Below are 15,185 nucleotides of genomic sequence, written 5' to 3' on the forward strand. Positions count from 1 at the left end.
GCCCCCAGTGAAAACCCACACAAACAGCGTGCAAACTCTACACAGATAGGACCCAGGACCAAACCCAGGACCTGCTTGCTGTGAGGCAGCAGCACGAACCACTGCACCACCCTGTTGAAATGGTCGTTTGTAAAATAATACATTCAGGTTCTGTTATTGTAGATCTGGAACGTGGTGTTAAAATGTAGTGGTGAACTTAAGACTCCCCATTCAGTATCGCTGTTTTCCTAATGATAGACACAACAATTAATATTAAATATTTTATATAAGGACTGCAGGGCATCGTCCAAGCAGCAGAGAAGCTCATTGGCTGCAGCCTCAACCTCAGTGATTCACTACCTGCCCCAAGAACATAAAGGCGACCTGGCGAGATCATCGCCGACCCCTCCCACCTCGGCCATAAACTCTTCCAAATTCTGGGCACTTCAATCTATATTTGAATTTATTTTATTATTACATATTTTTTTGCTTCTTTAAAACTAATCCTCTGCTTATTCCCTTAAGACTTTGTTTTAATATTTATTAGGATAGAATATATCATGTCAAATTCAGTGTATACAGGCCTACTTGGCTCATAAGAATGATTGACTGAAGTCAACTTCCAAAAATTATAGTGAATTGCATTATTTGCTTTAGGTTTAAAAAAGTTTAGCTTTTTTAACATTTTGTAACTTTTGTTGAAAAAGACATACTTTCCATATACATATACTCATATTTTCTGTGTCTGTGTCGGAGAGAGTGATCAGCCCCCCCCCCCGGCCGCTGGCCCACAGAGTATGAGACACGCGCTGTTTTACTTGCAAGGGTGCACACCGCAGTGTAGCTACAAGGGTGTGGCACCATGAGAGGGTTTATTTATACTTTAAGGTGATCAGGTTACATTGTGGGTGTGAACAACATTTCGAGTGGGATAGAATGGGATGTGGAAGTGGGAGTGGAAATAGGAACAACAGAACGTACAGCAGAGGTGGGCTCGTCTGCTGCACGTGATAGAAAATTACTGTTAAGCACTTACACAGTTGCCATATAAAACAAGCTATACATTCATAAGAATACACATGAGTGATAATATATACACAATCTCAACCCAACAGTCTGCCTTCACCGGACGTGAATTTTCGTTTTACAAGATGATTAGGGAACACTTATTATAAAAGAAGTGTTGTCTGATTGGCCAGTGAACGTGAAAAACATCCCCGGACACGTCCTCTTTTTCATCTCACCAAATATGGTACCCTAACCATACCATTATCCTTCGTCCACCAAACTTTACAGGTGACACAATGCAATCAGGCAGGTAACGTTCTCATGGCATCTGCCAAACCCAGACTTGTCCATCTGACTGCCAGACAGAGAAGCACGATTTGGTCACTCCGCAGAACACATTTCCACTGCTCCAGAGGCCAGTGGTGGTGTGCTTTACGCCACACCATCCGATGCTTGGCATTGTGTCTGGTGATGTGAAGCTTGCAAGGCCATGGAAGCCCATTCCAAGAATCTCCCAGTACACAGTTTTTGTGCAGGAGTTAATGCCAGAGAAAGTTATTGAGTCGACAAACCATTAGCAATTTGTATGCACTATGCACCTTAGCACTCTGTTACTTCACGTGGCCTGACACTTTGTCGCTGGGATTCTGTTCCTAAACACTTTCACTTTGCAATAATACCACGTACAGTTGGCTGTGGAATATATAGCAGGAAAGGAATTTCACAAACTGACATGTTACAAAGATGGTATCCAATGACAATACCAGGCTAGAATTCACTGAGATCTTCAGAACGACCCATTCTTTCACAAATGATTGTAAACCCAACTGCATGGCTAGGTGCTTGATTTTATACACTTTTGGCAATGGGTCTGAATGAAACACCTGAAGCCTTATATCATGCTCAGGCATTATATAAGGCAACCGGGCCAAGTGTGAGTACACCCTAATACTGACCATTTGCCAGGCTGAGCTCTACCGGGGAGGGTCCTGGTGCAGCTACTGGAAGAGGTGGTGCAACTCTACTCACCTCAGCCACCTGACAGACAACCTCAGTGCCTCAATACCTACACTGGAAGAGTAGTGTGCAAGGGAACAGCAGGCCATGAGATACAGACACCATCACGAAGGGCTACAGAGCCAAAGACTCCACTCACTCACAGAGACAGTCGCTTGTGATGTAACCCAGGGGTTCTTGACGAAGCATTTGTGTTAATTGTGATTATAGCATTATGTGATGTTTCCTCTGTTTATGTTAAAGTTCAGTGGTCAGTTTAACAGATAAACCACACACAGTTCCTTAATAACTATATTTTATTCTTCAAAACAAATATAAAAATAATTATGCAATAAAAAGTATTCTGTGAGCTTGCTGGAAAACAGTTTGGCTACACATTAGTTCACATCAAAGTATATGATGCTTCTGTAATCAGTTATGGCCAACAAGCAACATCTTATGCATGATTTAAAGTGGTCAAAACAGCAAACTGGGATGTGTTGATGCTGGGTGATACTGGTAATTTAATCAGTCTCATATCCCACCAAATCCCATCAGATAAGTAGTTCAACAATGAACATAAATATACCTGAAGGCTGTGGGGCTTCTTTGGATAGTATGCTGGCTTCTGTCCTACCCAAATGAACACAAAACAGCGATTGGTTTAATAAAAAAGCATTTATTTGCTTAACAGAAACTGCAACAAACAATGGATAATCTTGATGGGGGTGTGAAGCAGGTAGGAAATGGCAGATGTGATACGCGAGTATGTGAAGTACGTGATGTGTGTGAGTGTGTGGCGTACGTGTGCACATGCCCGTGGCAGAGTCCGTGTGCGTGGAAGGACGGCACTGATAAACAGAAACGCACAGTGGAATGCAGCGGGGAATTTAAATCCATGCAGGTATTCCACTAATCTGTAGAATTTATGGAATAAAGAAATATATGTAGTTACCAATGTAAAACAGACATGCATACATACAGTACAGGAACTATACATAACAATGTAAACTATAGATATGGGTATGGAATCGGAATGTGCAGTGCAAAGTGGCTGCTGCTTATCAGTCCAGAAAACTTACATAACCTATACATGACAATATACATGCATATGAGGACCGTAGGGAAGAAGAAACTGCAGCATGAAGTGACTGGTGCTTATCAGTCCAGTATAAAAAGCAGGTGCAACTGCATGTAAGGTGCAGAGTGCAGTGAGCTGGGTGACCATTACCATAGTGCCTGGGGTGGGGGCACAGCTGGCAGAGGGTGGCAGTAGTTGATCCTTCTGTTGGCCTGGGGGTACAGACTGTTCCGGAGTCGGGATGTTCTGGTATTAACACTCCAGTACCATAGGTGGAAATTAGCGGGAGAACATTTCAAACTGGATTTAAGGAAGCACTTCTTTACACAGCGTGTAGTCAGAGTATGGAATAGTCTTCCTGATAACGTAGTGCAAGCTGAATCCTTGGGTTCCTTTAAATCAGAGCTAGATAAGATTTTAACAACTCTGAGCTATTAGTTAAGTTCTCCCCAAGCGAGCTCGATGGGCCGAATGGCCTCCTCTCGTTTGTATAGTTCTTATGTTCTTATGTTATCTGCCTGGTGTCATGAGACTGACGATGTGTTGGGTGAGGGGTAGGCAGTGTAGACTACAGACAGTGTAGGCTTTGGTGAGCCTCCTTAACCAGCCACTCCATGGTCTTTAACCAGTTTAGATCCTAAAACCAGTTGAAACAAGCAAAGCACATAGGCACAGAAACACAAAGTAAGATGACTGAACAAAGCCAAGGCGGAGAGGGAGGGAGCAAGATGCATAGGAAGCCTCACACTGCGTTGCTTGATATGATGAAGGGCAGCCCTGCCCCCTGCTGGTGGGATGGCAACAGCTGTTCAGTGCTTTAATTAAGCTCTGCATCATTTTCATTCCAGTGCTGGAAATGCTAGGAAACATGGATGGGTGATATGTAGCTTAATTAATTAAAGTAAGTTCATTCATGTCAAAAGTAAGAAAGCTGAATTTTACACCACTGCATATAGTTAATTAAGTTTAACCTTTTGCATGACTGGATAGGCCAGCTTTACAAATACCAAACTAAACTTCACTAAGATGATTTCGGTCCAACTCGCAATATGCAAGGCTCATTTCAGCAGCATAGACACATGGTTCGAATTACGGGGGGAACTGGGGGGTACAGTAACCCCCGCCAAGACCCAGACTCCCCCAAAGAGACAAAAATAGCAGTTTGGGGGGTCTTAAAACTTTTCTTTTGCTGTAAAGAAAAAAACAAAAGCTAACTTCACCTTGTAGGAAAATTTCTATGTAAAACAATTTCAGACACCGCTAATGTGGACCGTACCATTTTAACCACCTCGGCGCTAGAAACTGCTTAGCCAGTCGGTTGTGCCAGAATTGTGGGAACCCTGATCCAGGATGCACCGGACCCGCGCAGCGCGCCCTGAAGACGCTCCTGCCACTCACCGGCCGTCAAGAGCTCCCTGCTCGTCAGTGAGGAGAATCCGCAGCGGGCGGGGGCTGCTCTGTTGGAGCGGGAGGAGACGTGCTGCAGCTGGGAGGCCCGGCTGGCTGCAGAGCGCCGCGGACTTGACAAGCAGCAGGAGCGGGACCATCGTGACCGTGAGCGGCTGCTGAAACCTGCGGAGGAGCAGGAGCTGGAGCAGCTCAGCGGTGAGTTGACCAACTGGGAGAAGTAGCGCGACCGCCAGGGGTGGCTAGCCGAGGCAGCGGAGGCGGCATTACGGGGCTAGGAGGAGGCCGCACTGCCGGAAGTCTCCAGCAGCCCCATGCGCTGTGTGTCCCCGGAGAAGGGAGCCTGGCTGTGGGAGTCGCTGGGCATGGTCACCCCTGGAAGCTGTGCTGGGAAGAAGGTCCAGCGCCGGTGTTCTGGGCAATTCAGTTTCCCCTGTCGCGCGCTGATTAGTACACGGATTCGCTGTTGTTTTCATGCGGGTGAGGGTAAAATGCGGATTCCGCCGGATTCCGCCGAACGTAAACAAAAGGAGGAGCTCAGCATTGCGGTGCAACTGCGCAGTCAGTACAATACGGATGTCCGAAATCGTATTGTTCTTAATGTTAACATTAATTTCATTGTTAATTTGTTAAACATGTGAAAATGTTCTATATATTATCTGTTGAGCGTTCTCTGGTCGAGGATAATCTGCATTTTTCCCCTCTCTTGTCCCGTCAGACAGATGTGGATGTCCATGGCTACCAACGTCACTGTTCATGGATGCCTGTTCCTGACGAATAAAATAAATCATAGTAAATAAATATGTCTTTCACCAAACATGTCAGTATTTTATTGTAATTCTGTATTTCTGTAGATCTCACATCCAAGCACTATTGAACTGTTTTGGTGTTATCTGATTAAATTTTCTCATATAAGTACAGCTATACTGTACAGCTTGAAAGCACTCCTGTGAAATATCTACCTAGAAACGTGGTTGCCACTCTACAAGCCATTTTATCAGAATTAATACACGAAATAAATAAAATAAAAAGGATATTACAATTAAAGCATCTGTTATATTGAAACATGGAAGTGGCACGTAGAAATCCTGCCCTGGGACATGTGATATATTGCCGGAAAGCTGGCAATTTGTACTATATACGAAAATGCATGGAAGTTCCCAGGGCAGGATTTCTAAATGTGCACTTCGCCCTGTACACTGTAACAATGGGGAAGCTGCCATAAATAATCTTCAACTAAAAGTCCACGGAAGTGGCACGTAGAAATCCTGCCCTGAGACATGTGATATATTGCCAGAAAGCTGGCAATTTGTACTATACGAAAATGCATGGAAGTTCCCAGGGCAGGATTTCTAAATGTGCACTTCGCCCTGTACACTGTAACCGTGGGGAAGCTGCCATCCATAATCTTAAACTAAAAGTCCACGGAAGTGGCACGTAGAAATCCTGCCCTGGGACATGTGATATACTGCCGGAAAGCTGGCAATTTGTACCATACGGAAATGCATGGAACTTCCCAGGGCAGGATTTCTAAATGTGCACTTCGCCCTGTACACTGTAACCATGGGGAAGCTGGCATAAATAATCTTCAACTAAAAGTCCACGGAAGTGGCACGTAGAAATCCTGCCCTGGGACATGTGATATACTGCCGGAAAGCTGGCAATTTGTACTATACGGAAATGCATGGAAGTTCCCAGGGCAGGATTTCTAAATGTGCACTTCGCCCTGTACACTGTAACCATGGGGAAGCTTGCATAAATAATCTTCAACTAAAAGTCCACGGAAGTGGCACGTAGAAATCCTGCCCTGGGACATGTGATATATTGCCGGAAAGCTGGCAATTTGTACTATACGGAAATGCATGGAAGTTCCCAGGGCAGGATTTCTAAATGTGCATTTCGCCCTGTACACTGTAACCATGGGGAAGCTGCCATAAATAATCTTCAACTAAAAGTCCACGGAAGTGGCACGTAGAAATCCTGCCCTGGGACATGTGATATACTGCCGGAAAGCTGGCAATTTGTACTATACGGAAATGCATGGAACTTCCCAGGGCAGGATTTCTAAATGTGCATTTCGCCCTGTACACTGTAACCATGGGGAAGCTGCCATAAATAATCTTCCACTAAAAGTCCACGGAAGTGGCACGTAGAAATCCTGCCCTGGGACATGTGATATATTGCCGGAAAGCTGGCAATTTGTACTATACGGAAATGCATGGAACTTCCCAGGGCAGGATTTCTAAATGTGCACTTTGCCCTGTACACTGTAACCATGGGGAAGCTGCCATAAATATTCTTCAACTAAAAGTCCACGGAAGTGGCACGTAGAAATCCTGCCCTGGGACATGTGATATACTGCCGGAAAGCTGGCAATTTGTACTATACGGAAATCCATGGAACTTCCCAGGGCAGGATTTCTAAATGTGCACTTCGCCCTGTACACTGTAACCATGGGGAAGCTGGCATAAATAATCTTCAACTAAAAGTCCACGGAAGTGGCACGTAGAAATCCTGCCCTGGGACATGTGATATACTGCCGGAAAGCTGGCAATTTGTACTATACGGAAATGCATGGAACTTCCCAGGGCAGGATTTCTAAATGTGCATTTCGCCCTGTACACTGTAACCATGGGGAAGCTGCCATAAATAATCTTCAACTAAAAGTCCACGGAAGTGGCACGTAGAAATCCTGCCCTGGGACATGTGATATATTGCCGGAAAGCTGGCAATTTGTACTATACGGAAATGCATGGAACTTCCCAGGGCAGGATTTCTAAATGTGCACTTCGCCCTGTACACTGTAACCATGGGGAAGCTGCCATAAATATTCTTCAACTAAAAGTCCACGGAAGTGGCACGTAGAAATCCTGCCCTGGGACATGTGATATATTGCCGGAAAGCTGGCAATTTGTACTATACGGAAATGCATGGAACTTCCCAGGGCAGGATTTCTAAATGTGCACTTCGCCCTGTACACTGTAACCATGGGGAAGCTGGCATAAATAATCTTCAACTAAAAGTCCACGGAAGTGGCACGTAGAAATCCTGCCCTGGGACATGTGATATACTGCCGGAAAGCTGGCAATTTGTACTATACGGAAATGCATGGAACTTCCCAGGGCAGGATTTCTAAATGTGCATTTCGCCCTGTACACTGTAACCATGGGGAAGCTGCCATAAATAATCTTCAACTAAAAGTCCACGGAAGTGGCACGTAGAAATCCTGCCCTGGGACATGTGATATATTGCCGGAAAGCTGGCAATTTGTACTATACGGAAATGCATGAAAGTGCCCGGGGCAGGAATTCTAAATGTGCATTTCGCCCTGTACACTGTAACCATGTGAAAGCTGCTATCTATAATCTTAAACTAAAAGTCCACGGAAGTGGCACGTAGAAGTGAGGCCCCAGCACATGTGATATATTGCCAGGAAGGTCGGAATTTGTACTTTACGAAAATTCAAGATTGAAGATTCAAGATTCAAAAGGTTTATTCGTCACGTACACAGTTGTACACATACAACATGCAGTGGAATGTAACCCTGGTCACTCTGAGCAGCTGTGCATGATAAGAGAGTAACAAAATATAGAAAAAATAAGAAAAATAATAAGATAAAAAATGAAATGTTCAGCTGTACATAATCTATACATAAGTGAAATGTGCAAGAGGCCTGAGGAATGTGCCAATGATTTGGACAGGGTGAAGCAGCACCTAGAGGCATTGAGTATTGTCCTGATTTAGGAGCATTATGACCTGGGGGAAAAAGCTCTTCCTTAACCTTTCCGTTCTGTGGTGCGTTTCCCAAAACCATAATTCGAAGGAACGTTCGCAAACACTGTCCTTAAGTTGCGTATTTCAAACAACTCACGAGCTGTAGTTAGAAGCTTAGTCCCGGGTAAATACGTCAGCGATGGTGGAAAATGCAGTCTAATAAGGGTATAGTCACCGTGTAAGTAAAAAATTGTATAATCTTTCATAACTAATAGGGAATAATTTAGCTCTACGATCACATATAATGTGAAGTTGTCTGAAAATGTTTGAAACTTAATTGTTGTGTGGGTCTCTGGTCATAAGTACGGTAACTGTCGGTAGTGAGCAATAGGGACACCTTGCTGGGTGATGCGGGAAGAATCCTCTGTGTGACCCGTCTGTACGTTGACGTCAAACTTCAACTCACCAGTGGCACTTGCACTCTCATCTAGCACATATTGTATGTTCTAGTCACTCTTTGCCTTCTTCTCATGTTTAGAAACATGTGTGAACAGTTTTGAGTCATTGTGTTTAAATGATGACTGGTGGCTGTGCTGAACTTCTGCAGCCTGTGTTTTCTATTTTGCATCAAAGTTCACCACAGTGCAAAATGTGTTTTGATGAATGGGAATGTGTTTAGAGTTTTGCTCAAATCTGCAAATTGTGTTTAAAGTTTCACCAAAAGAGTGATTGATTCAATAAATTAGTTTTGGCAATTGGAAGTTTTGTTCCAAGAATGAGGTTTAGTCTTTTAGCAATTCAGAAAAACTGTAATAGAAACATAAGGCAAGGTAAACTTTAACTTACCAAAGCTCTTTGGGGCGGTCAAACCAGATGTGTCCAGTTTGTACAGATACTGCACAGTTAGAATAGAATAGAATAGAATGCCTTTTATTGTCATTATACATTTTTTACATATACAATGAGATGAAAAGCATCTCCTTGGGTCAGTGCTCAAACATATACATATAAAATATAAAAAGAGAAGTAGTATCTAAAGTATGTATAAAATATGTATAAAAATAAGCAATGTAAACAAATAGAAAGTATTAAAGTGACAGTGTAATATATCTTATTGCACTAGCATATGTATATAAAGTGAACGAATGCACAATTTCACATTGACCGGATTATTACACAGTGATAATATATAATAAATAGATGTGGTAAGATTTTTTAGTGTGTGTGTGAAAGGGAGAAAGGGGGAAAGGGGAGGAAGACCATAGTAGGGGGAGTGATTGTTTTCTGTGTGTATTCAGTGTGTGTACAGTGTGTGTTCAGTGTGTGTTCAGTGTGAGTATGGCTCTAGGGAAAAAACTGTTCCGGAGTCTGTCTGTCCTAGTCCTGATGCACCTGTAGCGTCTTCCTGAGGGCAACAGGTTGAATAGATCAGAGCCAGGGTGGGATGTGTCCTTGATAATGTTCCTTGCTCTGCTGAGGCAGCGGGAGGTGTATATGTCCATAAGAGAGGGGAGAGGGCAGCCGATGATCTTCTGGGCAGCTTTGACAACTTTATGAAGCCTCTCCTTATCTGCCATGGTGCAGCTGCCGTACCACACTGTGATGCAATACGTCAGGAGGCTCTCAATGGACGAGCGATAGAAGGTCAGAAACAGATCCTGGTTGAGATTCAGCTTCCTGAGGACTCTCAGGAAGTGGAGCCGCTGCTGTGCCTTCTTGACGACCTCTGTGATGTTCTCGGTCCATGAGATATTGTCCGAGATGAGGACCCCTAGGTACCGGAAAGTATGGACCCTCTCCACGCGTTCACCGTTGATGTATAGGGGGTTAGGTCGGTGCCGTGCCTCCTGAGGTCAACAACGATCTCTTTAGTTTTCTTGGTGTTCAAAGTCAGATTGTTCTCTGAACACCAGGCCTCCAGCTTCAGGACCTCATCCCTATAGGCTGCCTCATCTCCCTTAGAGATGAGTCCGACCACCGTAGTGTCGTCGTCAAACTTGACGATGAGATTGTTGTTGTGGGTCGGACTACAGTCGTGGGTGTAGAGGCAGTATAGGAGGGGGCTCAGCACACAGCCCTGTGGGGATCCGGTGCTAGTTAGGGGTAAAATGCTGTTATGGGCAGGGTTAATCAATTGTACAGTTGTGCTTAAAATGGGGGTATAAAATCCTTCAAATACTACAAAAGTTATGTAAGGGAACTTTTGTTTTTTGTTTTGTAAACAAGTACACCTACTCTTACAGTTTTAGACTTAACAGGTTTTAAAGAATTTTGTATTATATTATATTATATTATATTAAAATAACATGACTATAGCGAATGTCTGTCAGCCCCTTTTGACAGAATGGCTTTATAGCTATGTTTTCATAGAATCTGAGCCGGAAAAGTCAGATTGCTATGCCAAGAATTTGAAAACAGTGTTAGTGAAGTCATTTGAAGACTGAATTGTGTTACAGTGGAAAAAAAACACAACAGCACAATAAAGGGCAAGTGACTCAGGCAAAGTCAGTCAGAAGGGTGTGTGAACATGATTGGCAAACTGGGTGATAAGTATAATGATGAATGCCTGCTCACCAGTAAGTTTATGCTTATTTCCTTACAGTATCTCTTGAGGAGGCCTGCCAATGGTGTGGACAGTTTCAAAATAAAGATGGTGACTGGGTGAGGAAAATTACTGTAGTCATTTGATAGATGTGAAAATATGGCTACTTGTCCTATACTGTATGTTGTTAATCCCACTGTAGATACTCTGTGATGGATGCCAGAGGTGGCAACACCGTGTCTGTACTGGCATGACCAAGAGCCAATTCAAACACATAACAAATGTTAAATGGTATTGCACAGCTTGTGAAGAGGAGTCTTCTTTATAAAAACGCAGCCACACTACAGTAGTATGCAAAAGTCTGCAACCGCTTGTTAATTTAGAATTTTTTCCAACTTTTGACCTTTTACTTTTAACTCCTTCGTTGAGCCAATATATTTATTTGAAAACAGTGTTACAGGGGACACAGTAATAAAAATCAAGTTTTTATTCTAGCTTGGATTTACTTTTCTGAGTTTGTTTGTTAAAGCTCCCATGTCAATTGTCTTATTGAGTAATATGCGTAATGTATTTCTCTGGCCAAAGGTGCAAAATAAATGTGTATACTTCATATATAGTAGAACAGACATGCGTCAAGCTTTCTTCATGTTCGTGTAGGTGGCCTTGAAAAAGGACTTTTTGTGTCTCAGTGATGGCTCAGTATCTGGTGGGCCACACTTTGTTCTTGATCACCTGCCTGCACCATATTGGCATTGAGTGAACTGCACACTGTAAAGTATTATAGGTAACACTGAATGCTGTGGGCCAATATAAACAGTATGCAGTGTTAATTTAACACTTGCACATTTGCTGTGTAACGTATTTTAGAACAATTTTACCCAGAGCAGCTATGGTCTGCTAGCGCAGTGCTATGCTAACTGATGCGAACTGTAACAAGTATTATCTTCGGGGAAGCATGGCAAGACAGCATGAGACAAGCGGTTTTCTAGTTGCATTTTACAAATGCAATACTACTTAGATACTGTATAGATATTGTATATAGCGTATAGTACTGTATATAGTATTGTGCTGTACAATATAGATGTATTGAAATTGATTGACTGTACTCATATTTAAACCCTGCTGATCATACACACATATAATGCACACGATTATATTCCACTATTCAAATTGTTTTCTACTTGACTACTTTTGCAACATTTGCACAATTTCTGGATGTCTAAAATACCTATTGTATGCTTTCTGTGTTTAGAGTTGATATTTGTAATTTATTTATAAAAGTTCTTGTACTCAAGCAACAGGGTCCATGTGTTCTGTATGGCTCAGTGGGCTAAGCCTGTGTGCCAATAATCACAAGGTCACCGGTTCAAATCCAGTTTCAGCATGTCTGTGGGTCCTTGAGCAAGGCCCTTAACCCCCAGCTTCCTGGGCACAGCCATGAGTGGCTGCCCTTCATGGACAACTTACTTACAAAGAGCAAGTTGAGGGAGACCTAAAAGGCAGTTTCCCCATGGGGACTTGCAGTCAAATATAAGAACATTGTTAAACAGCTTTAAGTTACATTTTCATGTTGAGTTAACTTAAATATATAAGTACACTTAAAAAAAGTGAACAAGTGAATGTTGGGAGATATTAAAAAAAATGTTAATTGATCTCAAAATGTATAAACAGGGTAACTTGGGTATTTTAAGTAAGAACAAATTATTTTGCATGAGTACAACAAACTCAAAACTAGATTTTTCTGTTTACTTAAAACTGGAAATTTCATAACTTAAAAAATTTGATGTAACTGATTACCTCAAATTTTTTGAGTTTTGCCAACTTATTCGGGATTACAGTGCAGTATATTGTTAATTTTACTGCAATAAACCATATTTTCATATGTTTTTAACTGTGAAATGTAACGTCTTACTCTGTAAAACTTATTACGGTTTTTCACTGTAAATTCTAAGGTTATCGCATGTTTTGTGGAATATGGTTTTATCCGGTAGCATTTATACGGTATTTTACTGTTAAATCTACGGACATTTTTTACAGTGTGACTCAATCAACTCATGTTTTGATTTTGGATGTCTCTTGGATATCTCCAAAGCCACCTTGTGCCACAAGTTCTCAATCGGATTCAGATCGGGAGATTGGGCAAGCCAGTCAATTGATCGATGTTGTTCTGACGCTTCCAGTTGATCACCTGTTTGGAGCAATGGCACGGTGCATTGTCATCTTGGAACAGGAACCAGCTTGTAATCAGCTGCTGCACTGACGGCACCATACACTTTTGCAGTACTGTGATGTACTTGGTCCCACTGACCATGCCGTCAACGATGTGCAGACGTCCGATGCCACTGGCAGCCATGCAGCCCCAGACCATGACCTTCAAAGGATGCTTCACAGTGAGGTTCAGCCACTCAGGCTTGAACTCCTCTCCAGGAAACCTCCTCACATAGGTGTCTGCCTGGCTACCAAACAGGCAGAAAGTGCTTTCATCGCCGGAAAGCACCTTTTCCCACGTTTCACATGTCCAGCGTGACTTCTTCCGTGTCCAGTCAATCCGGTTGCACCTTTGGACATCAGTCATCAGTGGCTTGTTGCGTGCCTTGCAACCCCGCAGACAAAACTGTTGATGAGGTGACACTGACATGGCAGCTGTCTGACCACTCACGCAGTAGCTGAGGTGAGGTCAACTTGCGATTGCTCAATGGAATGCGTCAAAGTGCATGATCCTAGCATGATGTTGATGCATGTGGATGACCAGACCGAGGCGTGTCTGCCACCAAACTCGCTTTCTTCTTTTGTAGAATCTTTACAACTGCTCTGTGACTGCAGCCGACTTTGTTAGTAATCTGGCAGCATGAAAATCCATGAAAATTTGTTGTTCCAAGGAATATTTCTTAAATAATAGTTTATTTTCATTTGTAATTCTTCATTCTGCCAATGCATATTTATTTGTTTAATAAATGGTGTTGTTCACAAAACTACAAAAAGTAATGTGAGAACATAGTAATTCACTACATTCACTACTGTTCATGGCTTAAGGGCCATTTGTTAGACTGCACAACACAATTGTGAAAGAAGGTGAGAGCTCCCGTAGTGGCTATGGGACTGTATTTCCATAGAGCTGATATTATGTGTGGCAGCCTCATTGCTTTTTAGATCACAAGGTGGGATAGAAGGACAAATCAAATCAATTTGCTCATTTAATATTTAAATTTTTTTATTAGGCTTGATTTTTGGAAGCCCAAATTTAGAAACCCACCGCAACTGAAAATGGAATGCCACAGATATAAGTCTCTTCCATGTAGAAGTACTTATTTGTTGGCCCAGAGTAATAGCTTTTCAGCTAGGGATCTGTGTCAGCAATTGGAATTATTGCTGGTTTTAATTATGTGAATGCCATGACAAGTCCTACTCTATTAGGTACTTGAGCAGTTGCTTTATTTTGGGTATGATGTTAATTTTCATCTAGCCTGGAAAGGAGGTTTAATATTCAGGGAAATTGGGTGGTTAGTGGCTAAATTATCACTCTAGCTGCTAGAAATAAACTGTGCATAGTTCTCGTGCCTGAGATGGCTTGTTATGAGGATGCAGCAGGAAAACAAGCATTGAGCAAACACTTTTTTTTTTTCATTTTTCCATGGACATACATCTTTCAAGATACCACACAAGTACCCACAATAAAACATAAACCAATAGATCCTACTAGGATCCACTGTTGGAAATGCAGTCACTACTTAAAGTTTCTTGGGTATTTATACTGTTGCCCTATTCAACACCATCATGGTGAAAGGTTAAAACAAAGGCAGTACCCTGTCATGCTATGCAAATATACATCAGAGCTATTGGTCTTCAGGAGAGTGGGCAGGTCCAAGGAGCTGCAGAGTGAAACAAACTTTATAATCTGTGTCAATGAGCACTGCCTTGCCTGAAATGCTTACCTGGAAATTAACTTAAACGTGTATTACATATTACAGGAGGTGTACTTAAAAATTAATTAGATTGGTGGCTGGCTCTTGAAAGTAGGAACTGTAAATGAACTGACCTTAATGAGTATAATAGTCAGGTACATTGCAATTCATTCCACTTGAAAAGTTACAACTTAGACTAGTTCAGTGTAAGTGTATAGCTCAGTAGTCTAAGTATGTGGGTTTGTAATCCAGAGGTTGCTGGTTCAAATCCAGCTTCAACTAGATAAGTGCATGTTTATAGGCCCTTGAACCATGAAAAGTAGTGAATTGCCATGTTCTCAAATGACTTTTAGTAGATTTGTGAACAACACCATTTATTAAACAAACAAATCTGCATTTGCAGAATGAAGAATTAAAAATGAAAATAAACTATTATTTAAGAAATATTCCTTGGAACAACAAATTTTCATGGATTTTCATGCTGCCAGATTACTAGCAAAGTCGGCTGCAGTCACAGATTGTACATGAGAAGAAAGCGAGTTTGGTGGCAGACATG

The 15,185-nt window shown here is 42.3% G+C and overlaps 2 long non-coding RNA genes across 2 annotated transcripts; one reads left to right on the forward strand and one right to left on the reverse strand.

Annotated features, from left to right (window-relative positions):
- Positions 1 to 2,642: 2,642 nt before the first annotated feature.
- LOC140582438 (uncharacterized) lies at positions 2,643 to 4,589 on the reverse strand. Its single transcript, XR_011985408.1, has 2 exons — positions 4,463 to 4,589; positions 2,643 to 3,923 (listed from the first exon to the last, which is right to left on the reverse strand). It is a non-coding gene; the product is annotated as an uncharacterized lncRNA (long non-coding RNA).
- On the forward strand, positions 4,531 to 5,288 carry LOC140582437 (uncharacterized). Its single transcript, XR_011985407.1, has 2 exons — positions 4,531 to 4,669; positions 5,190 to 5,288. It is a non-coding gene; the product is annotated as an uncharacterized lncRNA (long non-coding RNA).
- The last annotated feature ends 9,897 nt before the right edge of the window (positions 5,289 to 15,185 follow it).

The sequence above is a fragment of the Paramormyrops kingsleyae genome, chromosome 24 (assembly GCF_048594095.1).
Source record: "Paramormyrops kingsleyae isolate MSU_618 chromosome 24, PKINGS_0.4, whole genome shotgun sequence".
Lineage (NCBI taxonomy): Eukaryota > Metazoa > Chordata > Actinopteri > Osteoglossiformes > Mormyridae > Paramormyrops > Paramormyrops kingsleyae.